Source organism: Furipterus horrens, unplaced genomic scaffold, assembly GCF_987537825.1.
Source record: "Furipterus horrens unplaced genomic scaffold, mFurHor1.1.pri manual_scaffold_6, whole genome shotgun sequence".
NCBI lineage: Eukaryota > Metazoa > Chordata > Mammalia > Chiroptera > Furipteridae > Furipterus > Furipterus horrens.
Window position 1 is genome coordinate 29,114,440 of NW_028327176.1, and position 25,870 is coordinate 29,140,309.

Here is a 25,870-nt window from a genome sequence, read left to right on the forward strand (position 1 = left end):
GTGTCCTAGCTCTAATGGATCATAGGTATTTACATGTAATAGACAAATACTCTTTAAAATTTTTTCAAATATATTTCTTCATATGCACATTCTTTTAAAAACAAGTATTTTTTTATACTAGCAGAACATTTTTATTTTTTAAATGCATATACTATACAATGAGCAAGTCATTGTACCTATGGGGCTCTGGGATTAAGATAGCAAAGGGCATTAGCCTTTCAGCATTGGAGGAATTTTTCCAGATCTGGAAACATAAAGTATGGCCAGTGATCATAAGAGGATAAAAACCAACACCGGAAGAGATTCTCTTGGTTAATCCTCCTCTTCTGATAACACAAATGGAAGGAGTGCTGAAGACCTCTTTATTGCTAACTCAATATTTAAGCACCCAGTGTGCATTAACTTATGCCATTTAACCTTAATCTATTTAATTCAAGCCAACTTTACAGAAAGACCCCTGGGACAATGGTTGTCTTCTTTGTTCTGTACAAGACAAATGGAAACTAATTTTAAAAACCCAACCTTCCATCCTGACTCCAGGCTAGTGTAGCCCCCAATCATCAGACACGGATTTTCTGGGGGTCTCAAAGGAGTACACACAGTTGTTCAGCGAGGTCTCCCTGTTTTGGACAGACGGCCAGAACCCCTGTGTTCCCAGGGCATTGTATAACCTCTGATATCTTCACTCAGCTCACAAAGCTCCAGTAGCTTTTCCGGGCTTGGACTACATATGCGCACCTTAGCATCTGGTCAAAGACATTTTGAAAGAAACAAGACTCCTACTTTTAGCTACGATGGAGTAGTTAGTATCAGAGTACTTTCCCCACTATAAACAACTACAAAACTGGCAAAATACTTAGGAACTAAGTTTACATGTTAGACAACAGGTAGCACAGGACTATGATTCCAGAGAGAGGAACTACATAAGATGAGCCCCACAATGGCCCACAATCTCCATCTGAGGACACTTGACAGACTATGGCACAGGGAGGTGGCACCAACAGAGTACGGCAGTCTTACTGAGCTGGGGAAGTAGCTGTGAGTTCAGGACTGCTGACCTGACTGGAATTTTAAGAGTAAGATACTGAGAGAATGGAGCCTTGGAGAGTGGAACTACAGAAATTTGTATGAGACCCCTGAAGTGTTTGGCTAAATACTCAGCTGCATATACCGAGAACGCTAGAACAAGACTATGTAAGACCAGGCAGAAAACAGCTGCCTGGAAGTGGGCTATAAAGAGATTCCTGAGATGGCATGGAGTTGGGAGACACAGGATGTTCTACCAGTCAGTGAGATGACCTCACTGAACATGCAGATACTCTGTTGATACCCTAGAAAGGCCAGCCCTTAGAAGTGGGGCTATTCTAGTCCTAGAATAAGGGCTACTCTACTCATATCCTAGCGAAGTTTATAAAACAATCCTTATCCAGATGGAGTCACTGGTATATTCTATCAAACATTTAAGGAGGAAATTATACCAATTCTCTACAATCTTTCCTAGGTGACAGAAGCAACCTCATAATGGCCAAAATTTAGAAGCAACCAAGATGTTCTTTGCTTAGGTAAGAGGATAAATAAACCATGTTACATCGAGAAAATAGAATACTATTCAGTGCTAAAAAGAAATGTGCTATCAAGCCATGAAAATCTATGGAGGAACCTTAAGTGCATACTATTATGTGAAAGAAGTCAATCTAAAAATGATGTGTACTCAATGATTCCAACTCTATCACATTCTGGGAAAGGCAAAACTACACAGATGATAAGATCAGTGTTTGTCAGGAGTTAGAGGGGAAGGAGGGAGAAATCAGCACAGCACAGAGAATTCTAAAACTGTTCTATGATACTCTAATGGTAGATACACACCACTACACATCTGTTAAAATTGATAAAAATGTACAACATCAAAAATGAACCTTAAAATAATCTACAGGCTTTGGATGATAATGATGTGTCAATATAGGTTCACAGATTGTAACACTCTGATGAGGGATGTTGACAGTGCCTATGTGGGGGAAAGCGGGTAAAGAGCTCTCCGTCTTTCCATTCAATATTACTATGAACCTGAAAACTGTTCTAAAAATAAAGGTTTGTAAAAGTTTAAAGTTTATTTTAAAAAACAACAATCCTTACAAGATTCAATCTGATCTAATAGTAAATTAACTGATTTGCAGAACAAAATTCAATACTTTAAAAGAAGAAACAAAATTTATACTCTCAATAACCTGACACCCACAATGTCTATCATACAATAAAAAATAACTAGACATCTTTCTTTTCAACGAGGCGGTGGAGTGCCATACATAGAGATGCAGATCTCTGTGAAGACCCTGACTGGCAAGACCATCACCCTTGAGGTTGAGCCCAGTGACACCACTGAGAATGTCAAACTAAAATCCAAGACAAAGAGGGCATCCCGCCTGACCAGCAGCGTCTGATTTTTGCGGGCAAACACCTGGAGGATGGTTGCACTCTCTCGGACTACAACATTCAGAAAGAGTCTACCCTGCACTTGGTGCTTCGTCTGCGTGGTGGCATCATCGAGCCCTCCCTCCGCCAGCTCGCCCAGAAGTACAACTGTGACAAGATGATCTGCCACAAGTGTTATGCCCACCTGTACCCACGCGCTGTCAACTGCCTCAAGAAGAAGTGCGGCCACACCAACAACCTGCGCCTCAAGAAGAAGGTTAAATAAGGCCCTTCCATAACCTCCTCTGGTCTACAGGGCAGTCTTCTGCCTAATCCCTGTGACCCTGGGGCCTCAATAAAGTTTCCCTTTCATTGACTGGAGCAGTAAAAAAAATAAAAAATAAAAAATCCTAGACATAAAAAAAGCATGCAAATTTGACCCATAACAGAGTGGTGATTGAGAACAGTCAGTCAATAAAAATCAGCCTAGGATAACCCAGATGCTGAAAATAGTAAATAAGAACTTTAAGGCAGCTCCAGGACTTAAAGGAAAATATGGTCATAACTGATAGATGGGAAATAGCAGCAGAGAAATGGAAGATACAGGGGATTTTTTGTTTTTGTTTTTAATGGAAATTCCAGACCTGAGAACTTAGTATCTACTAAGTGAAAACTTTACTGGACAACTTTAGCAGCACACTGGAGGTAAGCAGAAGAAAGGGCAGATGAACATGAATAAAATTCAATAGAAATTATCCTATCTAAAGAATAAAGAAAAAACAGAGGTGAAAAAAAGCAGAGTCTTAGTGACCAGTGGGACAATAATAAAATATCTAAGTAAGTGTAATTGAAGAAGAGAGAATATGGTAGATAAATATTTGAAGAAATAATGGCTGAAGTTTCCCAAATATTTTTAAAAAACATAATATATAGATACAAATCCCTCAGTGAACTCCAAGAAGGGTAAATACAACACAATAAATCTAGGAATATTATATACAAACCATTGGAAAACAAAGATAAAGAAAATCGTGAAAGCAGCATAGAGAAAGGACACATTACATACGGAGGGAGAACAATATGAAAAATGGCAAAGTTCTTATCAGAAACAATACAGCCCAGGGGACAAAGAAATGACATCTTTACATCGCTGCATAATAAAAAAACCCAACAACTAACAAATACATGTATTTGTATCTTTCTGTATCTGTATCTTTTGAAGATAAAGAAAAATAAAGGCATTTTCAGGTAAATGCGAACTCAATGCCAGCAGACCTGCACTACAACAAAATCTAGTTAAACGGAATTTTTCAAGCCAAAGAAAATTGACACCAGATGGTAAATTTTGTGTGTGTGTGTGTCTGTGTGTGTTAATTTTACTTATAAGGCATATGGCCATTTAAAGCAAAATTATAGGACTGAAGTTTGGGATTTATATACATGAAAACAATCACACAAAGAATGGAAGGTGGTGAGGTGGTATAATATTAATTCTAAGTAGATTGAAAAGGTAAGAATATAAATTGCAACCTCTAGGGCAGCGATTTTTAACTGGTGTGCCGTAAGAATTTTTAAACCATGCATTGCCTGACTATTTAGTCAGGGGCATTGACGTCTTTTCCCTTAGACTGTCAGATAAAAAAATGACAACAGCTAACACAACAATAGCCATCCAGTATAAATGAATCAAAATTATACCTATTTTTTGGTCACATCAGCAAAAAAAATTTTTTTGATGTGCCACAGATAGTAATTAGTAATTAGATTATGTGTGCCATCAGATAGATGAAAAAGGGTTGAAAATCACTGTTCTGAAGTAACCACTAAAAATAATGTAAAGTACAGGTAAAAGTCAATAGAAAAATTAAAATGGAAAAACTAAAAATTAATTGATTTTCTGCCAAAATCAGGCATAAAAGGAAGAACAGAAGATAGAAAGGCAAATGGGACATACAGGAAACAAATAGTAAAATAGGAGACCTTAATTCAACCATATTGATACACTAAATGTTAATGAAGTAAATGCTTCAATGAAAAGGCAAAAATTATTGATCAAGATATAACTATATGCTATCTATAAAAGACATATAGTAAATACAATAGAAATGAATAGGTTGGAAGTAATAGGATGGCAAACATATACCATGCAAATATTAGGACTTTAAAGACTACAGTGCCTTATATTAATTAGACAAGAATGACTCCAATGCAAAGAATATTAACGAATAAAATGTGTATAGTCTAATTACAAAGCTTCAAAACACTTGTACAATTCAACTGCTAAGTGTTTACCTAAGGGAAAATTTTATAGTATACCCTCCCAAACCTTGTATGAGAACATTACAGCAATTTTATTCATTAAAAGTCAAACTAGGAACAACTCAGGTGTCCATCAATAGGGGAATGGATTTATAAATATGGTATGTTCACATAATGTAATACTATTCTTCAACAAAAAAGAACTACTGATTTCTGAAAAAACATGGATGAATCCCACGGACATTAGGCTGAAGAACTTGGGTACAATGAAATACACATTGTATAGTTTCATTTATGTAAATTCCCAGAACTGACTGACGTGTAGTGAAAAAATGGGAACAAGAGAAATGCTCCTTGTGTGTAAGAAGGGGAGCAGTGAACTTTCTGAGATGATATAATTGTTCCACATCTTAATAGATGAGGGTTATGCATTTGTCAAAACTCACTGTCCTGCATCCCTGCCCATTTCTATATGTTGATTATACCTAAAAAACAAACAAACTGGAAGTAAACGAAAACCCAATCTTAAGTTTATGAACTGTTGAGGCAGGTAAGCATTTTAGGAGGGAACAGTGATGTCCCAACTACAGATCTCTCTCTTTGCCTTCTTAGCTCTAGAGCAGGTGGCTGGGGTACAAAATAGAGACCACTCCTGGTTTTTGTTCTTTGGAATCTGATAGTAGATGTCCTCCCCAGATGTCTCACCCCCAGAACCTAAAAGGTCATTCTTTTCTCCTCAGTCTAGACAGTAATTTTCAAAACCAGATCATTCTCAGCATTAACTACAGGTTCCTCTGTAGTTAATGAAAAATGCAGTTAGATGGCACAAGCTTCCTCGTTGGCTGCTTGTTTGCTCCTCATTTCACAATTATGAACGTAAGATACTGATCCTGCCTTAAAAAGTTCCCCAGGATGATTAAGACTTAAACAAAATGTGTAACTTAGTTATGAATCATGAAACTACAAAATGAGTCTCTTCACATGCTATCATAAGAGACCAGTGTTCCAATTTTAATCGAGTCTGGCTTTCATTCTGTAGGTGCTCTATGTCCCCTAGTGGATACATGTCGATATGGTGGAGAGAAAGATAAGGGCAATCCTGGTTACGTAAAGGCCCATAAATCTTAAATGCCTGCCTTGCTCACATACCTTTCCAAAATAATGCCTAAATTACCATAAATTAAAAAAAAAAAAACTTCTGGCCAAGATGGAGGCCTAGGTTGACACACTCCATCTCCCTCCACAACTAAGAACGAATACAACTACCGCAAAACCAGAAATAACCAGAAGTTCCATAAAATAAAGCTACATGGAAGTCCAACGTATGAAGTTATAAACAAGGGGTGCTCATCCACACGGGTAGGAGGGGCGAAGCCGGGGCGAAGAGGTCAAGTTGTGCTGGCGGCGGCAGCTGCGGCGATGGTGGTGGGACGGCGGTAAGCACTGACGCCTGTAGTTAAGGGGAAGTGAGAAGCGCCTGGGGAGCACCCCTGGCTGCAGACCAAACCCGTCAGCTCGCAACTCCAACACCGGGGAAGGCAGACCCCCATTGCCTCGGACTGTGAGGCCCAGAGGGCATGGGGACAGAGGAGGCTCCTGGTCTCTCAGCTGAGAGTGAACGGCAGGAATCCATCCTGGACCCCCGCCCCCACACAAAGTGCCACAGTGTGGTGAGAAGGGTCACCTGGTAGTGACGAGTGCGTGGAGCTCCGCCCCCTATAGCATAGGAAGTGTGATGGCCCCACACAGGAAGGAAAGGTAAACAAAAACTGTCAGGATGGCAGGGATCATGATAGAGATCCTAATCACGCAGCTGACCAGACAGAAAATACCTAATCTAAAGAAGCAGCAGGTAGGAAATCTTTCTGAGGCACAGTTCAGAGCTATAGTTATGAGACAGCTTACAGAACTAACAGCGGATCTTAAACAAGATGAGGAAGGAAGGCTAGTCCTGCTGAAAAGAACAAAAACACATACAAAACAAGTGGTGAAGGAAGGAAAACCAGGGATCAAATGAACAAATCGAAACATAGGGAAGGAACAAACAGTCAACCAGTGCAGAAAGAGGAAATGAAAAGTGAGGAAAATGAGGAGAGGATCAGACTCTGTAGGCAAGAAGGGACTGGCAAGAAATATTCAAAGTAATGAAAAGCAAAAACCTACAGCCACGATTACTCTATCCAGCAAAGCTGTCATTCAGAATAAAAGGGCAGAGAAAGTGCTTCCAGGACAAAGTAAAACTGAAGGAGTTCATCAGATCCAAACCACTGTTATATGAGATGTTAAAGGGACTTGTTTAGGAGAAGGAGGAGCAAAACTATGAACATTAAAATGAAAACTGTATCACAACAACCAACAACAGAAGCTAGGGAATCGAAACAAAGGCGAACTAAGTAGGCAACGAGAGTGGAAAAAGAACTATAGGTATGGGGAACATATTGGAGGGAGGTCAGCAGGGAGGGGGAAGGGGGAAAGCGAGGGAGATGGTATAGGAATTAAGAAGCATAGTAGGAGGGAGTGAAGTAGGAAGATGTTGAGAAGAACTATATGCACAACCACCAATGGGCATGGACTAAGAGCAGGGGACTACTGGAGGGAGGGAGAGTCACTGGGTGGAGGGGAACAAAGGGAAAAGAAATTGGGACAATAAAGCATATTAAAAAAAAAAAACCATTAACACATCTGAACTGGACCACACCAATCTGTCTTGTATAATCATGTATAAGGGCCTGGGCTAAAACATAATTCCTGACTTATGACTTATACATGAACAAATGCATATGAATCAGCTAGATATTTTGACCTAACATAGTATAAAGAAATTGACATTTCTATTATATGTCTCTATTTTCAGAGACGTTTAGCTTAGTCATAAAAGTGGACTTCAGAAAAATTTAGGGTGCAATGATTCAGCCACAAGAAAGAAATTTCCCTTCTAATAAAAGTAAAACCGTGTGTAGAAAATCTGATCTGAAAGTATTCTGTGCATGTGTGTGTGAGAGAGATCCTTGTGCACAGAAATTTTGACAGTCTCATGTTTAAATTGTCTGAGGGAAGGGCCGGGGATTAGAGATAAAAGGAGGTACTAATACAGAGAAATAAAGAAGTTTTTTCCTTCCCAAATTGTGGAAACAAGGTTCCTTGTTAAAATACTCAGTAGTTAAGTTCTAAAGATCCATCTTCTCTCCCGGAATTCACATACATGTACTCATAATATGTGGCCACACGTGCAGCCACATACGAGTTGGCTTCCAGTCCATTAATGCTATGGACAGTACATTTTTCCCAGTTCGACCTGAGGCTGACATTGCTGGAGCAGCATCCACAAAATGTATTTCCACAGAGTTGGAGCTTTAATATGGAAAGGTAAGGTTCCCTTTTGTTTGCATATCCCCCATCTCTACATGACTATGGAAGGGGAGCGCAGGAGGAGCTCCACAGGGTATGAAATAATCACTCCATACTGAGCCTCCTGCATTGGTGAGAGTGAAGGCAGGGCTCTGAAACTCTGTCCCCAAGTCACTATACCCCCACTTCCTATTTTATTTTTATCTATAGTACCTGCTATCATCTGCTACACACAGGTTTGTTATATGTGTAAGTCAAAAGTCAGGTTGGCAAGAGGATATATGGACTTTGGAGTTCAGGGAAGAGATCTGTGGTGGAGCATTTTGAGTATGAACTGTATAGCGTGCAAACAGGAGGATCATAGCAAACATCTAAAACCTTGGGAGGGAGACAGACTGTAGGGAAAGGATCCAGCAGCCATCAAGGGACTGAAGCAGAAATGTCCATCTTATAAGCAGCTACATAAATGAAAAACTGAATATAACTCTTTTGCAGTTGCTATATGCAATTAATTCTGAAACTCATCTAAAAGGGGGGAGATGATAACTACCTATCTGTTTTATAAGTATTGCCTTCAGAATCCTTTTTATGTACATCTAGCCATTTTCTTTGGATGAGGTGCTTAATCGTTAATGACAGGTACTTTGTAATTAAATATTTGTGATAGGGCTGAATTATCAAGAGAGAATTCAGAATATGGTGCAATTATCATTATCACAAAGGGGCAAAGTATAAAGTGTTACAGAGAAGCTATACTAAGCTGTCAAAGTCCTTAAAAAATCCCTGTAGAAGAAAAATCCATTTTATAGTAATAATACCAGAAAATAATTATGTGGGGTGCTAATAGGTGTCTGAAGTTTTATAATGCAAACTTAATTCCTCTTCACACCTCTGTGGTTGCTGTTGTTATATTATTATCTCAATTATACAGAAGAGGAAACTGAGGCTCAGAGAGGTTAAGTTGCCCAAGGTCATACTGCTGGGGTGTAGCTAAGTACATAGGGTCCATCTCTTGAGCCCAAGCTTTTAAACACTCTGCCCCCGCTTAGGGTAGGTAAAGTAGTGTCACTTGATCTAGCAATGCAAATTCTAGCCATCTTGCGTGGGTTGCATTTTTTTAAGTAAAATTTTGTAACAATCAGGAACACATTTTTTGTTTGCATGATAATATTTTCTATTCATTCATAAGACTTACCATGACTAAAAATGTTCTGACAAAATAGATACAATTTTTAAATTCCGTATAGCATTGTTCTTAATACAAATCTTATATAAATGTTAAGTGTCTATGCAATAACAAAAAAAGGAGATAGATTTCTGAAAAACACTACATGGCAACTTGCTTTGACAGGGCACTAGTCTTTTCTATTATGAAACTATAATTTACTTTCTCCAGTTTCCCTCCCCTCTAATTTTTCTATCCTTCTGTCACTAAGAAGGATCAATTACAGCATTTTATTTGATACTCTGAAAATAATTATATTTTGCCAGCTCAGCTACAAATGACAGATGCATTTCTTTCTCAAAAGAAACACAGCTTCCTTAGAATGTTTCCATTCCTGGCGGCTCCTTCCCAGCAGCAGAACAGTAAGTGTGGAGGAGAGGACCTACGTAGGCACACGTCAAAATCTGAGGAAAGGGAGTGTGTCCCCACCATTGGCAGTTCTCCCTCTTCCTCCTTCTGGGAAACTATATTGGTCCTGATGAGGTCCTAATTTTGATCTTAAACAGTTGCATTTAAAAAAATGTAAAGGCAAAGATTTTTATGATTACCACTTCTCTTTTGCTGGCAAACAATATAGGAGGAAAAAAAAATAACGTCCAAAAGTCTTCTATTGAAATCTCAAAATCTTAAAACTGAAAGGCTTTCAAGAGATCTTATATAGTATATCACCCTTCAATTCATAGATGAGAAAGTCTAAACACAGAGAAACTAAACAAAGTGATTCAAGTTAGGATAGTCTGTGTTACTGTATCTCCTACCATGAATAAGAACTACAACTTGAATTTCCTCAGTTTGGTTTTCCTATAGCCACATTTGAAAAAAAAAAAAAAAACACCTGAGGGCACAAAAGGCAAAGTTGAAAATTACTAACTGAAAGACAGTAGAATGAGCACAGTGGTTCCCAAATGTTAGCTGATGGCAAAGTTTTCAGCAGTGAACAGCAAAATGAAAAAAACAACATGAAAGTTTACCAACAAGATAAATGTATGCATATGCAATTTAAACAATTGTCCTTTACTATATACAATAATTATGACATTCCTATTTTGGTGCTAAAATAGTCCTTCCCTTCTTCTTTGTGTGAGAATAAAAAAAAAAAAAAAAAGAAAGGAAATACATCAGTTCTCCATAATTCTACTACATTAGTTATCTACTGCAGTGTAGCAAATTACACCCAAAGCTAGCAGTTTAAAAAATACAAATATTTATTATCTCCTACAGCTTCTGAGGATCAGGAATCCAGGAGCAACTCAGCTGGGTGGCTCTGGCCCTCACGAGGGGTTCTCATGAGGTTGCATTCAATATGTCGGCTGGGGCTGAAATCCTCCAAACACATCAGTGGGCTGAAGGACCTATGTTGGCAGAAAGCCTGAGTTCCTCATATACTGTTGGCCAGAGGCTTCAGTTCCCCCTCTGGTCTCTCCTAGGGCTGCTCGTGACATGAAAGTTGGCTCCTGCCCTGGTGAGTGATCCAGGAGAACAAAAGCATGCAAGACAGAACCACAGTATCTTTTATACCATTACTTCTTCCATATTCTACTGGTCACAAAGACCAGTACAATGTGGGAAGGGACTACACAGCAGTGATTAATATTGAGAGGCAGGAGTTATTGAGCACCATCTTGGAGACTGGATACCAGGACCACAAATTAAAAAAAATTTTTTTTACTAGTTAATGACCTCAAAAGTCTAGAAACTACTGTAGTAAAAAGGATATAAAGGATCATTGTTCTACTTATAACTAAAGCATGAACTAGAAGTAGGGAGGTCACTTAATTTTCTAGGATTCGGTTTCCTTAGAGAATAAGGAGTTGGGTCTGATAGCCTATTAATACCTTTTACTGCCAATGTACTACAATTCTATACTAGAAATGATAATGATGGTGGTAATGTTAACAAAGCTGATAACTTGCCCAAGGCCACTAGGCTAGTAAATGGTGGAGCTAAAATTTGAACTTCAGGCAGATGGACTTCCAAGCTCATGCTATCTTAACCTTAGGACATAAATAAAAATGAAAGGTAGTAAGGAGACTAAGCAAATAAAAAAACACCTTGCTATTTAACTCTCATCAACTGTATAAGAGAACAATTTCATCCCATCCCTATGAAGCACTTCAAAAATACTAATTTTAATATTATGAAGTTAGGAAAATATAATGGTCTACTTCACGAAACCTGTCTCCCTATCAATTTGTAATACATTAACGCTTTGTGTAATGTAAAATTTCTATTGTGAAAATCATCATGCTTACTATAATGTTATGGTATCACTTCCAGATGACTTTGGTACAGAACATCTACAGTCAAGAAAACTTCTGTGCAGGCTCAAAATGAAGGTGAGGTAGTGGTAATTTTTAATCTTGGTATTTTTCTCTCCTTTGTTTTTTCTTTCTTCTTCTTTCTAAGAATTACTTTTAATTTCCCAGGGAAACTTTATAATAGTTGAGCTTTTGATAAATCCTATACTCTAATGTTTTTAGAGAGGAATAGAAAATACTATACAAATAAATGGACAAAAGGCCATACTCTAATGGTTTAAAGTTCTTTATCCTCTTTAAGCAAAGAAAGACAATAATATGCCTTTGCTAACTAGCATCACATCCAAGATAATTTCAATTATGCTTTTTCTAGATTTCCTCTGAATGTACTTCACAGTCCCCCAAATACTAATGCTCTTTTGCACCAGAATCAGAAGCCACTAGAGGAACTTCTTTGGTATCAGTAAGAAACAAGAGAAATCCATGATCCTGTGATTGCTCAGTGTGCAGTAAAAGCAACATTCTGGCATAAAATCCAGGACAGAAGTCAGTTGGAAAGAATGATGCTCCATAGATAACATTATACTCAACAGTAAAAAGCTAGAAGCTTTTCCTTCAAAATCAGTAATAAGACAAGGATGCACTTTCTCACCACTTTCATTGAATGTAGTATTAGAAGTCCTAGCCACAGGAATATGACAAGAAAAAGAAATAAAAGGCACCCAATTGGAAAGAATAAAATAAAACTGTCACTATTTGCAGATGTCATGATATTAGAAAACCCTAAAGACTTTATCCAAAAAATATTAGAATAAATGAATTTAGGAAAGTTGCAGGATACAAAATTGACATACAGAAATCGGTTATACTTCTATACACTAACAATAAACTAACAGAAAAATTAAGAAAATAATCCCATTTACAATTGAATCAAAAAGAATACCTGGAGACTTCAAGCCAAGATGGAGACCTAGAAAGACACACTGGATCTCCCTCCACAACTAAGAAGGAATACAACTACCTTAAAACTAGAGACAACCATAAGTTCCAGAAAATCAAGCTGCATGAAGTCCAACAAACAAAGATATAAAGAAGAAATACTCATCCAGATAGGTAGGAGGGGCGGAGAGGATGCGGTGTGGTGGTGGTGGTAGCAGGCTGCCAGAAAGCACAGTCACACATTTAAAAGTCAAGAGGGACACCTGGGGAGGACTCCTAGCATCAGACCAGACCACACAGCTCATGGTCCCAGTGCTGGGGAAAATAAAGCCTCATTGCTTCTGACTCTGCAAACTGGTGGGGGTTGGTGCAGAGGAAGAAACAGTCCGCTTGTTTAAAGGTCCCCCACAGTCCTAGAACATCCACAGACCCACCCACTCTGGGAACGACAGCCAGGGCAACAACCAGAGAGGCGCCAGTCCCATACAAAGTGGGATAAGTACCTGGAAAAGGGGTGAGTGCTGAGCAAGCACCATGGTTCCTTCTCAGACTCCTCCCCAACACACAGTGCCACAACGTGGTGAAACAGTTCGCCCTGTACTGACGAACCCCTAAGGCTCTGCCCCTTACAACATCACAGGTGCGACAGCTCTACCTAAGACACAGAAGCAAACAAACACAGGAGCCTGTCAAGATGAGGAGAAAGAGAAGTATGACCCAAAAGGGAGAACAGATCAAGGTTCCAGTGGCAGAACTAAGTGACGAGGAGATAGACAACCTAACAGATGCAGAGTTCAAAACACTGGTGATAAAGATGCTCACAGGCTTGACAGATATGTGCAAGTATGGCAAATGTATAAGCGAAGAAGTGAAGGCTATGCTAAATGAAACGAAGGAAAATCCACACAAAACCAATGGTGAAGGGAAGGAAACCAGGGTTCAAATCAATGATTTGGAACATAAGGAAGAAAAAAACAGTCAACCAGTACAGAATGAGAAAGTCAGAATTGAAAAAAATGAGGAGAGGCTTAGGAACCTCTGGGACAATTTTAAACATGCCAACATCCAAACCATAGGGCGCCAGAAGGAGAAGAGGAAGAGCAACAAATGGAAACTTATGTGAGAAAATAATAAAGGAAAACTTGCCAAATCTGGCGAAGAAAATAGACATACAAGTCCGGGAAGCACATAGAGTCCCAAATGAGCTAGACCCAAAAAGGACTATACCAAGACACATTATAATTAAAACACCAAAGGTGAAGGATAAAGAGAAAATCTTAAAAATAGCAAGAGAAAAGCAGAGAGTTACCTACAAAGGGGTGCCTATAACTATGAGCTGATTTCTCAAAAGAAACTTTGCAGACAAGAAGGGACTGGCAAGCAGTATTCAATGTGATGAAAAGCAAGGACCTACAACCAAGATTACTCTATCCAGCAAAGCTATCATTTGGAATGGAAGGGCAGATGAAGTGCTTCCCAGACAAGGTAAAGCTAAAGGAGTTCATCATCACCAAGCTATTATTATATGAAATGTCAAAGGGACTTACTTAAGAAAACGAAGATCAAAATTATTAACATTAAAATGACAACAAACTCACAACTACCAACAACTGAATCCAAAAAATAAGAACAAAATCCAACTAAGCAACCAGAATAGGAACAGAATCATAGGTATGGGGATCATCTGGAGAGTTATTAGCTGGGAGGGGGAAGGGGGAATGGTGAAGGGATTAAGAAGCATAATTTGTAAATGTAAACTAGATGGGGGAAGTTAAGAATAACATAGGAAAGGATGAAGTCAAAGAACCTATATGCATGACCCATGGACATGAACTAGAGGGGAGGGGGGTACTGGGCAGAGGGGAGCAAAGGGGAAAAAAATGGAACTACCCGAACAACATAATCAATAAAATATACTTTAAAAAAATACCTGGAATAAATTTAACTGAGAAGGTTAAAGACCTGTACTCTGAAAACTGTAAGACACTGATGAAAGAAACTGAAGACAACACATAAATTAAACGATATATCGTGCCCATGGATTACAAGAATAAATGTCATTATAATGTCCATACTACCCAAAGAAAATTACAGATTTCAATGCAATCCCTATCAAAATACCAATGGCATTTTTCTCAGAACTAGATCAAATAACCCTAAAATTTATATGAAACCACAAAAGACCCTGAATACCAAAGCAATCTTGATAAAAAAGAAAGTTGAAGGTATTACGCTCTCTGATTTCCAGCCATACTACAAAGCTATAGTAATCAAAACAGTATGGCACTAACACAAAAAACAGACTCACAGATCCAGAAATAAACCCACAGTTATACGATCAATTATCTACAACAAAGAAGGAAAGAATATACAATGGGGAAAAGACAGTTTTTTCAATACTTGGAGGTAGAAAAATTGGCCAGATATATGTAAAAATAATAAAATAAAACCAGATGACTTTCTAACATCATATACAAAAATAAGTTCAAAATGAATTAAAGATAAATACAAGTCCTGAAATCATAAAACTCCTAGAAGAAAAGATAGGTAGTAAATTCTTTGACATTAGTCTTAGTGATTTTTTTTTTTTTTTTTTTTTTTGGATATGTCTCCTTGGGCAATGACAACAAAAGCAAAAATAAACAAATGGAAGTACACCAAACTAGAAAGTTTTTGAATAGAGAAGGACACCATCAATAAAATGAAAAGGCACTCTACCGAATGGAAGAAGATACTTGCTAATGATATATCTGAGAAGGGGTTAATATACAACTCAAAAAAAATTTTTTTTTTATTAAGAAATGGGCAGAGAACCTGAGTAACCATTTCTAAAGAGGACATACAGATGGCTAACACACACATGAAAGGATTCTCAACATCACTAATCATCAGGAGACTGCAAATCAAAATCACAACAAGATATCACCTCATACCTATCAAAATGGCTATTATCAAAAAGATAACAAATAACAAGTGTTAGTGAGGATGTGGAGAAAAGGAAACCTTCCTGCACTGTTGGTGGGATTGTAAATTGGTGCAGCCACTATGGAAAACAATACAGAGGTTCCTCAAAAAATTAAAAACAGAACTAGTATATGACCCAGCAATTAATTCCATTTCTGAGTATTTATCTGAAGAAAACCAAAACACTACTTTGAAAAGATATATGTACCCTTATGCTCATTACAGCATTATTTGCAATAGCCCGGATATGAAAGCACTCTAGGTTTCATCAATAGATGAATGAATAAAGATATGGTGTACACACACACACACAAATGGAATATTACTCAGCCATGAAGCAATGAAATCTTGCCACTTACAACACCATGGATGGACCTAGAGGGTATTATACTAAGTGAAATAAGTCAGACAGACAAAGCAAATACCATATGATTTGACTCTCATGTGGAATCTAAAAAACAAAACAAAGCAAAACAGAAACAGATTCATAGATATAGAGAACAAACTGATGGTTCCCAGAGGAAAGTTGCTTGAGGGGTGGGGGTGGGGGGACAAAATAGGTGAAGGGGATTAAGAGGTACATACTTCCAGTTATAAAATAATGAAGTCACAGGGATGTAATGCACAGCATAGGGAATATAGTCAACAATATCATAATAATTTTGTATGGTGACAAATGGCTACTAGACATTGTAGTGATCACTTTGCAAGGTATATAAATGTCAAATCTCTATGTTGTACACATGAAACTAATATACTATTGTATGTTAACTATACTTTAATAAAAATATTAAAATTAAGTTTAAAAAAGAAAGAATAACGTGAAATTTCTCAAAAACTTGCCAGAGTACGAACATGAAAAATAGAGGGCAAAATAACATTGTCAAATCTGCTCTCCATTTTAGGAACTCAAGGTAAGACAAGTCAGCTTGGGAATAGTAGGCAAAGTTTTCATTACTTCTCACTAATATAGTAGAAAAAGTACTGGAGGTTTCGAGCATTCAAGAGTGACAGTCGTCTTTCAGATAGCTGGAAAGAACTTGAGAAAAACATTTGTTGGAATAAGTGGAATGTGCCTTGGCTTCTGTGGTCAAAATTTCTGGGACTCAGCTGAAACAAGATTCTGGCTTAAGACTTATATGGTTTTCATCACCCTATAAACATTAACATTACTGATGCAGATCTGTCGCTTGAAATATTTTACCCATATCCTCCACTGCAAGGAATTTTCTTTTTACCCATTCATCTCTAGTGACAAATTTGTGGCACTTACAAATTTAAAAGGCTGTCAAAATCTAATAATGAAATCTTGAGGGGGGGGTTATGTGGGGGCACAGATCAGAAAGAACCAAAATTAATTTCAGAGGATTTACTACATAGGTTAGGGGTCACAATGAGGTGAATTTCTCTCTACAATGTGAAATCTACAGAAGCAATATCTTCCCAGAAGTAAAAAAAAAAGTAGAAAAGGAATGAGTACTAACCAAGCCATGGAACAAAGTTAGAAACACATTACAGAAACCAGTGCACAGATAGCACAGAAAATCTCACTGCCAGTGACTTAAATCCACACCAGGCCCATACCTGTTTTAATAATGGCTATTACTGAAAGTCAGACACGCTGTTTAACTACTGATAACTCACTAGGAACATTTTCCATCTTAACAGGGACTAAATTTGAAGGTTTGAGTCCTACAACTTTTCTTCAGAAGTGTAACCAAAATGGAAAAATAGTTTTAAAGGAAAAAAAGGCCAGTTTTTTCCCCTTGCCCAAGTCTCTACTGATGTACCTACTACTAGAAAGTTCAATGGCTGGGAGCACATTTTTGGCAAGGCCTTAGTCTTAGATGTCTTAAAGAAGGACAGTCAGAGGAGGAAGCTGCAACATGGCATATTCATGAAAGGGACACAGTTGAGGAGTGAGTTCATGTCTAGAGAGGCTGTAGCCTGGGATATGTCAGAGATTGTATTGGACAAGACTTGGGGCATTAATTCAAAGGCAGGCTATAAAATAGGTGCTTCTGAGAGAGGTAAAGAGTTAACATACCAAAGATTAACTCCCAGCAGGCTGACTTCAGCACACTGCCATGGAAATAGCTCAGTGCTTAAGACAACCCGAGAAAGTAGAGGTGGTGAAATCAGGTCACTACTTCATAATGTCCCCAGTGCTGGACCTGCCAGTCCTGGAAGTGCAGTTCTCCCTATCATGCCAGGGATGGGCTGGCGGTCCCCAACCACAAATGCTGAGGTGGCAGAATGGAAGTAGAGACAAAAAACTCTGCCACACTCTATCTCAACTGAAGCTTTCAGCCCCTACATACTTGCATACCAGGGGAGGGGCTGACCCTTAATCTTTAACCTAAAACCTCAGGGGCTGAGGACTGGAATTCTCTTCTCAAGTTTGAGATGTGGCCCTCTAAATTTCTTGTGTACAGTTCCAGATGCAAAAGGCTGGGAGGCACAGGGCGTGTGAGCATGCCGGTCACGTCATTTGGGCGTGTTTGCGGCACATCACTGTTTTAGTTTCCCAGGGCTGCCATAACAAATGACCGGAAGCTGGGTAGCTTAAAACAACAGAAATTGATTTTCTCACAGCCGTAGACCCTACAAGTCTGAAATCAAGATGTCCGAAGGTGCTGAAGGAGAATCTGTTCCCTGTCTCTCACCTAGCTTCTAGCGGAGCCGGCAGTCCTTAGTGTTCCTTGGCTTGTGGCTGCATCACTCCAATCTCTACCTCATCTTCACATAGGGTTCTTCTTTCTCTGCGTGTTAGTTTTCTCCTCTTAAAGGACACCAGTGACAGGATTAGGGCCCACTCTAATCCAGTATGACCTTATTTTAACTAATTTTATCTATGAAGATCCAATTTCCAAATACAGTAAGGCCACATTCTGAGTAGACATGAATGGGGGTGGGAGGTGCACTATTCAACCCAGTACACCTCCAAACTCAACACAACCAGTATCTTAACTATTTATTCCACCTAGCCAGTCAAATATTTATTTTATCTTCCCTCACCAAAGGAGAAAAGAATTGTATGGTTCTTCACTAAGTAAACTACAAAGGCCCAGGGAAAAAGTTTTCTGAAATGTGGCATGTAGACATTCCCCTGTTTAAAAATAGTCACCTCTCTTTAGGACATCGCCATAAAACAAACTCTACTACATATAATAAAGCTCCATTCAGCTTTGTAATGGTCGTTTGCTTAAATAGGAAGAGATCACCAAGGCTTTTGTAAGAAACTGGAAGTTTCTGTCCTAAGAGATACCAAGACAACAAATAGAAAAACAAAACAATCAAAAAAGGAGAAACAGAGATAGAGGAAAAATTCCTCTGCTTAGTACTTTTGGAAAATGAAAGAAAGTGTTGCAGCTAAAAACATGAAAAAAAAAAAAAACCCAAAAACAATACCACAAAAAAAGATAGAGATTAAGAGAGTATTTTTTAGAAATTAAAAATGATTACAAAATAAAATATTCAAAACAAAATGATTAGAAGAAAACATTGAGGGTTCCCTTAAAATAACACAGACAACAGAACTCGAGACCTGAAAGTTTCAGAAAAGAAAGATAAGGAGGTTCCATCTGAGAGGTCCCATATCTGCCTTTGTGGAGTTCAAATATACAGCACAAGATATTCTCCCAGAGAAGGGCATCTTTCGGTTATAAAGAAACAAGTGTCCAGCCTTATGAATGGAAAAAGACAAGCACCTAAAACTTTGAGAGATGTAAAAAACAGGTCACTTTCAAAGATATGTAAATCAGATCACCACCAATAGTACCAAATTATATATGACAACAGAATAGATGAATTAAAATTGCTGAGAAAAAATTATTTTCAACCTAAAGTTTTATACCCAGGGAAATTATTATTCAAGTGTGGGAGTAAAATACCTTTAAATACATACAAACTCAGAGCATTTACCTCTCACATATCTTCAAACAGTCATCCTTAGTGGTAGAATTGTACTTAATGCTTTTCCTTCTTTTCTAACTTTCCGTGTACTACTACTGTAATAAATTGAATTTGCTTACTAAACACCCTTTCCCTAAAGAGTTTAAAGCAGAGATTACTTCTGTGATTTTCTTTCTTTTCCCATCACTTGTAAATAATTTTAAAATGGCACATCATGTTTCCTAAAAGGGATTCAAATATAACAGGTAAGTAACTTAACCTTCATGAGATTATTAAAAATTTCAGAAAGCGTATATATTTTTGTTCCATGTAGAAATCAATTTTCTTCTAATTAGAATCCCCCAAATTGGTTTATTTTGCAAAAAAAAAATTTGATATAACAGGCATTAGGTATATCAGCCCTGACTTGTGTGGCTCATTTGACTGGGCATTGTTCCGCAAACCAAAAGGTCACTGGTTCAATTCCCAGTCAGGGCACATGCCTGGGTTGTGCGTTTGATCTCCAGTCTGAGCGTGTACAAGAGGCAATGGACTGATGTTTCTTTCCCTCTTCCACCCTCCCTTCCCATCTCTCTAAAAATAAATACCTAAAATCTTTTTTTAAAAGTTATATATCAAAGTATTTACCATATAGCTTTGTTTTAATACACTTACACAATTATTGCAGGGATTATGTTCCTGAATAGGGTATGTAACAGTAACTGGGTATATCAGAATTATATATTTGAAGTCAACATAATGTTATATAAGAAATAGGTATATTATTACTTAGAACAGAGAAAAACATTTATGCCAAGTGTCCATGGTAAACACCAGTATTTCCTCTTTATATATTAACACACAATGTACAATTATAAACTGAAAATGCAGTAGTTTATTGTTTAATGAAAGTATAAAAATATCAAAACCTTATCTCCTTTCATTTGTGACATGCATAAACAAGAATGGCAACTGTCACTGAGTTCTCATCTTCGATAATATAAGCATCACAATTAAAGACTTCTAATGATGCTAAAGTATAAACATTTTGCAGACAACTTAACTATAAAGAGCAAAGACTTTGAATCCAAGCAGACCTAGCTTCAAATCTTGGCTCTACTATTAAGAGATTCTTAACCTATTTGAGCTTCAGTTGTTTCACTGATCAGATGGGGGGAAAACAGCAACTAGCTTTAGAGAATGGTGAAAATCATATCATAAGATTAATTTAAGTTTTATTATAAGCCTGGCACATATGGGCTCAAGATATGGTAATGGTTATGATCAACATCACCACTAACACCACTGTCATCTGCTGGATGAGCAAAGCAAAACCCACAAAACAAAAGCTGGAGTGAACCACTCTGCTGTCGGCAAAAGCATGCGGCGGCATCAGGCACAGAGCAGTAGAAATAAACTATTTGCATCTCAGAGATCTGGGCGGTTACACAAAAGTCTGGATCAGGCTAGGGCTAAGAGAGAGATGGGCAGAGGCTGGTGGTACACTGGGCAGGCTTGTACCCTCTCCTAAGGGCACTCAAACTTCAACTGTTTTTAAAATTCCAGTGCTAACCAAGCAAAACCCTGAGGGGAACTGTTTTTCGCCTCCTGAACGAGGACCATTATTCACACCCTCAAGCTGCCCTGCAAGAAACTAGAAAGCAGGATCCCTAGATTCCAAGGGGTCACTGTCATTTTTCTACATTTCTCATTTAATAAACCTGTTTTTCTCCCAAAGGATAAAAGTTACATATTTTAATTATAGCAAATTAGGAAAGTGCACAGGTGCATAAAGGAGAAGAAAATAATACATATAATCTTGTCACTCAGGGGCAACTCCTCTTAACCTTTATGAATTTTTCCTTCAAATTTTCCTAGGCATAGTTTTCTTCTGTAACTCAAATACAAATCTAGCTTTTTGGTTGAATATTTGAACATTTTACTTTTGATTTTCTGGCAACTTAACATTAAGTGATTACAGCTTATTCAAGTATATGAGCACACTTTAGTTAACCCAGTCTTTTTCTACTGAACAGATCTTTGCTTTCTCAGTGTTTTAATCACTATAGGTAACAGTAAGAGTAGGTTTATGCATAAAATTAAAAAATTAATGCGCTTCCTTAGGACACAATCCCCCCAAAGGAATTGGTCAAAATAAAAAAAGGACATTTGAAGGTTCTTGATACATGTTGTTGATCTGCACACTGAAATAGTTATATATCAATTGATATTCCTCCAGAAAGATAGAGGAATATCTTTTTTGCCTACATGTTCAGCAGCTATGGGTCTACGGGTATTTTTAACGCATATGTCAAATTAAAATACCAAAATTGCTCTTCATATATCATTAAAACAGGGAAAGGAATTTAAACTCTTACTCAAGAAGTGATTTTGATTCTAAATTAACGCCAATATAGCTTCAAACTTATATTATTTTTACTAATAACAGGTTGCAATGTATTGATCCTCTGAAATCCTGTATATTAATTAATACAAATGGATATGCATGACTTGATGTCAATTATCTAAGTTATTTGGAAGCAAAACCAGGGTGAGATATTAAAGTCCATGGATAATATTAAAATTTTCATTCAGCCAATTTTTTCAACAAACATCAACCCTGAATCCCCATTTCAGAGCTTAAGAACACAAATTAAAAGTGTATCTTACAGCAACTGTAATGGCTACTGTACAGCACTAGCTCTCACTCTCGTGGATACACCTCAGAACATAAAGTCTATCTACCTAAGAGTAAAGCAGCAGCAATGTGCCAGCAACAGTTAATGAAAACTCTATAATCATCCTCAGTCAGTTATTTCAATTAAACTTGCACGGGTGTGATCAGGATCTACGGTGATTATCTGTCCTAGCCCCCTGTCTTAAGACAGGTGAAACCAGGCATCACATAAGATGTTAAGGGGGTTAATAACCAGAGCTTTACACTTCCTAATAGATAGCATGAAGCCAAAAAAAAAAAAAAAAGGAAAGAAAGAAAGAAAGAGAAAACAAAAACAAAAACCCACAGGTCTAGGATACTAAATTTTCTTATTCATCTCATGAGACTGTTATACAGAAATAAACTATAAGAACACATAGGCACTTGAAAAACTAAACGTCATTGCCACTAGATAATGTTATAAATTGGTGCACATTTGAAGCACTAATTATCAATTAAGTTTAAAAAGAAGATACTAAATTCAAAGTTCCTGAAGGGCAGGATCATATATTTTGTGATTTCCATGTTATTTATAGCACACTGCCCTTGAAAATGTAAACAGTTATCTGTTGAGTAAATAAATAAAATTAATAAGCTATATTTGTATTGTATCATATGTAAAATATGTTTAAAATGTTTTCACATTATGAAGGAATCTGTAAGTGTTAGTAGCAACATGTTTCTGAATGTTTTAGATTCTCTATATTGGAAGCAAAAAATTACATTACTCCCAAATTTTTGTGCTCTGTAACATACAAGCACACTGCAAAATAAGTGCGTATATTGCAAAATAAGTTCTCAATCAGCATCATATCTTAAAATGAAGCACTGTCCTAGTCCATTAGATATTCAAGGAAGGGAACAAGAGAATGACTACATATGTCAATTAAAGCAATTACAGAACAGAAAGATGTTGGGATGAATATCCATCAAGTTAGGTTTAGAACACATAAGAAGCATCAGAGTTTTAGAGGGGGAAAAAAAAAGGCAAAAGTGCCCTATCTTGGCTGAGCAGCACTATTAAATTCAGATGCAGGGTTCTATTTAGTTTGGACAGGTCCCAGCCACAGAACAAAGTCAGTCTGTCTTAGTACCATAACTGAATTCTACAAGTTAACAGCTTTTCATGAAAAGCTGCCATTTCAAAATGTCAATCAAATCTGAGCATAAGTGGGAACTCCTGCAGAAATAACCAGCTGCAGGTTTGAAAAACATTTTTCACTGAAAGTGGAAACACAAAAGATGTTTGAACGGGATCTCTTTTCATTCCTGTAACAGTAGACGGCCATTTTCACAACATCAAGGACAGAAAACAGAGGACAAAATTGCAAATAATGTCTTGAAAGGGCTATTTGCAGGGGTGATGACTGATTCAAGTTACAAATGACAGAATTATTGGCAAATGGGAACTCATTAATATGAAATTGTTTGTTTCTCATTAACTGATCACAGTTTTAGACTATTCTTTTAATTGCACTTGAATGATTACGCCACGCAGAATGAAATGTAGTCTCAAGTTTTGACATTTATTTTCAACCTCTTTAAAGAAATAGATGATGGTATCACCTGATTTTAGGGAGGGGTGTGGGATTCACCAACTATAGTTTATGAACAAATAAAAAAGAAACATTATTTCACTTTACAGAACGTCAAAGATAATAAAAATACTGTGCATCCTTTCTTCCAAGAAAAAGTCCTTTGTAAGCAATGATATAATAAAGTGAAACTAAATAACAGAGTAGTAAATATGATATACTACACGAGTTTATGTGGAAAGGAGACAGGACTTAAGGACCTGCACACGAGAAAACGAGACTCTGCAGGTCTTCTACCATGCTAGGTCCTCCAACATAGCAACAAGATTAGTCAGAAAACAGCTTATTAAAACTGTTCACAACTTGAAGAAAGTGATACAACGCAAATGTCCTCCAAGCATTTTCCTTTTACACTACACATTTCAACAAATCTTTTTTTTCATTTGTTAGCAACTGATAGAATTTAAATTCATAGAAATGATGACTACTCTTAACACCAATGCAATTATCTGTGCAGTAGAGATAATATCAATATTGACTTTATTTTATAGAAATTAAAGGTCAAATGAAAACTGTAGTTTAAAAGGCACTACCTATAACATAAGGTTCTATTAGAAACATTTTGGGTCCCACAGTTAATTTTTATTTATTTGGAAGATTTAGAGAACCTGTTTGAACTTTGTTTTGTTATATATATTTATTATACCTCATATTGTTGTCACTCAAATATAAAAACAAAAATGTAGTATTTAGAAATTAGACTCCCACCCCCAAATATATGCTACAATCTGTTCAAGCCAAAAAGTGCTATAATATGGTATTGGATACTTCAGGAACACTAGAGTCTGTCTTCTCTTATTTTTCAAAAAAAAAGTTCAATTCCTCTTATTTTCAGATTGTAGACTTTCTCTGTTCCATTGACACAAAATTAACAAACAATTGTCCGAAATGCAGATTTAATTAAATTTTAGTAGTTATGATTTAATTAACATGCTTATCTGAAGCCCACATTGTGATTGCCTGGTTTCACATACCTTTATCTATCGGGGACTTTCTCTTGGGTTCATAATTAACACCAGCAAAGCCTTCAAATAAGTACCTAATAATATCTGTATATAAAATAAAGTAGATATAATAAAGCTCACTAATCCCCGTTAATCTGTCCAAAAGAGCCACAACTCATATTCAGCTATATACACCAATCACATTCTCCATTATAAAGAAAAACACCCTTCATCCTACTTTCAGTAAATAAATTCAGTTTTCATATATATGTTTCCAAATATGAAATAGTTAAGCCTCGGCACAAGGGTATTTTTTGCTTTATTTTAAAAACTTTTCACTTAGTACTGTAGCATGCATATATCTTCCTAAGAGAATATCCAATATTTAGTTCCAAATACTTTTAATTCTTGTGTTCGAACAGCTGTATGAGACAGTAGAGCTTGTTTAAAAAAACTGGTGGTGAGGAGGTTGGGCATGACTTGGTTACCAGTCGTCACCCAAAGATAACAGTTACTTTTATTGGGGTATTACAAATGCAAATGGTGAATGTGGTATAAACTGTATACTCGATTTTAGTTAGAATGTCTAAAGCTATCACACAAGGCATTCATCTGCGTTCCCTGTTTATGGGAATGAAATATGTAGTCATTTGAAGTCCACAATATGTATACTGTGTTTGTAATAACTGCAGATTTTACAAGCACATTATTCTTTCCATTAGGATTAAAACCTCACCGAATAGCAATTTGTGAAAGAATTCTAGCAGGGCCCAGAGCCCAGAACTCTGACCTCTGATGAGATGCTTGGCAGCAACAAACTCTGGGTCTAGGCAAAACATCTGGTTTGAGTTAGACTTCCTGAAAAAATAGCCTCTGTACTGGGGAAACTGGTATTCACTCAGCTTTGTATATATACTTTGACTGACTTCAACACTGCTATAGAAAAGAAGAAAAGAGAGAGAAAAAGAGAGAGAGAGAAGAAAGACTCAACTAGAATGCTTGTCAATCATGATAAGACTCCTTGGTGGCCTCTCTAGAATTAAGCTCTCTCATTAGCTAGAACAGTCCTTCTTTCCATATTCCTTATTTTTTCCACATTATAGTGCATGAAACATACAATAACTTCAACATGAATCCAAGTTTGTTATTAGCAAACACAACAATACATTATTTTTCTTTTAATCATTCCAGGGAGGAAATCATCAGTTAATTTTAAGTTCATTCTGTTTACATATATGGAGGGAAAAAAGACATAACAATAATGTTCTGAGAGCTCCTATAAATTTGGTAAATGTTAAAACTCCAAAGTTAAATAGCTT

General features: G+C 37.1%; 1 protein-coding gene and 1 pseudogene across 3 annotated transcripts in view; one reads left to right on the top strand and one right to left on the bottom strand.

Moving 5' to 3' along the window:
* SRBD1 (S1 RNA binding domain 1) overlaps nucleotides 1-25,870 on the bottom strand; it is a 206,565-nt gene that overhangs the window by 41,959 nt on the left and 138,736 nt on the right. The gene's annotated exons all lie outside the window — the stretch shown is intronic.
* LOC150005904 (ubiquitin-ribosomal protein eL40 fusion protein pseudogene) lies at nucleotides 2,307-2,785 on the top strand (annotated as a pseudogene).